Consider the following 2,461-nt stretch of genomic DNA (forward strand, 5'->3'; position numbering starts at 1 on the left):
GAGCACACCAAGACTCAGAGAGGACTAGTGACTGGTCCAAGCTTAGCAGTAGCCCTTAGCGGGCTCCAGGGCAGTGCTGCCATGGTAGATACGTTCCAGTCTCTGCACGGTCCAACATGGTAGTCACCGGTCCCATGTGGCTTTCATCTTTTACTTTTTAAAATATATATTTATATGATTTATTTGGCTGCCTGGGTCTTAGTTGTGGTGCACGGCTTCAATCTTCCTTCCGGCTTGCAAATTCTTAGTTGCAGCATGTAGGATCTAGTTCCCTGACCAAGGATCAAACCTGGGCCCCCTGCATTGGCAGCGCAGAGTCTTACCCACTCGACCACCAGGGAAGTTCCCCTTGTGGCTTTTAAGCATTTGCCATATGACTCATGCAACTGGGGAACTTTGGATTCTAATTTTACTTAATTCTAGTAACAGCCACATGTGGCTAATGGCTACTGTACTTCAGACTCTGCTGCGCCATGAGCAGGGACCATCTAGATGTATCCCTGTCATGTTCCAACCACCCTCCTCCTGGCTGCTCCCAGCCCAGACTTCCACGAAAGCTCTCTCTTTTTGCCACATTCCTCTGTGAGAGCTCCTTTGTCCCACCCACAGCTACCTGTAGATTCCCTACCTGCCCTGAAGGTGTCCTGGAAGGCAGGGGCTGCCTGGGGCCGTATGTGTGAGCTCCCGGTGGGGTCTGACCCTGTGAGGTCTAAGAGCCTCACATGACACCAGGCAGAAAACACTGCTCCCCGCTCCAGAGGGGACCCAGCCCTCCTTGGTGGACCCTTAGCGACTCCTGACAACTGGGGAGGCATGTGTAGACAGCCCTCCCACACCAGGGCCTCAAGCTGGAGGATTCCCCCCTGGGTCACACCCTCTCCTGGGTTCTGACAGGCCTCCAGCTCTGTTCCCAGGGCCCTGATGCAGCCCTGGACACTGGGGCCACAGGAAGGGGTCAGGCACAGGCACCGGGGGTCATAGAAGCTGGAAGGTTCCATTCCCCCAGGGAACTCCCATGAAGTAGGAAATGTTGTCAGCAAGGTGGGCAGATGGGAGGAAGCATCTGCTGCAGGAAGAAGAGCGAAGTCAAGGGCACAGAGGCTTTTTGGTTTGGCTTCATGGTCACATGGGAAAGAAGGGTCAAAGCTACAGAGAGCCAGATCAGAGCACGCAGCTGGCTGATAACATCGATAGCCACGTGCGTGCAGCGCTCCTTGCAGGCCGGCACCTTCCGGACCCGTCACACCCGTTGATTCACTTGGTCCTCACAATTGCCTGAGGGGTGGATATGCCAGACAAACAAGGAAATGCAAGCTCCAAAAGAGAAAGTCCCCTGCCCGGGTCCCAGAGCTGGCAGGTTGTGCCCCCGACCGCCTGGCCTCGCCCAATGCTGCACACGCCCGCCTCCTTCCTGAGACTCTGCCACTTCACTCTGCAAACAACAGATTATAAGGAAGGTCTGGCTGGGTGTCTGCTGATTGCTGAGTGGGAATGGTGAGTGGGGATGGGAAAGGCTGGAGGCCGGGAGCCAGAGCAGGAATGGCTGCTTAATTGGGAAATAGGAGGCCCGTCCTGAGATTCTTAGGAAACCAGGTCAGGAGGGTGAGGGAGAGGCCAGGTGGTCAGGGTGGGGCAGAGGAGGACTGTGTTAGAGAAAGAGAATTGAGTTTCAGTTCAGTTCAGTTGCTCAGTCGTGTCCGACTCTTTGCGACCCCATGAATCACAGCACGCCAGGCCTCCTTGTCCATCACCAACTCCCGGAGTTCACTCAGACTCATCCAGCCATCTCATCCTCTGTCGTCCCCTTCTCCTCCTGCCCCCAATCCCTCCCAGCATCAGAGTCTTTTCCAATGAGTCAACTCTTTGCATGAGGTGGCCAAAGTACTGGAGTTTCAGCTTTAGCATCATTCCTTCCAAAGAAATCCCAGGGCTGATCTCCTTCAGGATGGACTGGTTGGATCTCCTTGCAGTCCAAGGGACTCTCAAGAGTCTTCTCCAGCACCACAGTTCAAAAGCATCAATGCTTTGGCGCTCAGCCTTCTTCACAGTCCAACTCTCACATCCATACATGACCACTGGAAAAACCATAGCCTTGACTAGACAGACCTTTGTTGGCAAAGTAATGTCTCTGCTTTTGAATATGCTATCTAGTTGGTCATAACTTTCCTTCCAAGGAGTTAGTGTCTTTTCATTTCATGGCTGCAGTCACCATCTGCAGTGATTTTGGAGCCCAGAAAAATAAAGTCTGACACTGTTTCCACTGTTTCCCCATCTATTTCCCATGAAGTGATGGGACCAGATGCCATGATCTTCGTTTTCTGAATGTTGAGCTTGAAGCCAACTTTTTCACTCTCCTCTTTCACTTTCACCAAGAGGCTTTTTAGTTCCTCTTCACTTTCTGCCATAAGGGTGGTGTCATCTGCATATCTGAGGTTATTGATATTTCTCCCGGCAATCTTGA

The 2,461-nt window shown here is 52.6% G+C and overlaps 1 non-coding gene across 1 annotated transcript; it reads right to left on the reverse strand.

Annotated features, from left to right (window-relative positions):
• Positions 1–268: 268 nt before the first annotated feature.
• TRNAG-GCC (transfer RNA glycine (anticodon GCC)) lies at positions 269–341 on the reverse strand. The gene has a single exon. It is a non-coding gene; the product is annotated as a tRNA-Gly (tRNA).
• Positions 342–2,461: the final 2,120 nt, after the last annotated feature.

This window comes from Bos javanicus, chromosome 23, assembly GCF_032452875.1.
Source record: "Bos javanicus breed banteng chromosome 23, ARS-OSU_banteng_1.0, whole genome shotgun sequence".
Lineage (NCBI taxonomy): Eukaryota > Metazoa > Chordata > Mammalia > Artiodactyla > Bovidae > Bos > Bos javanicus.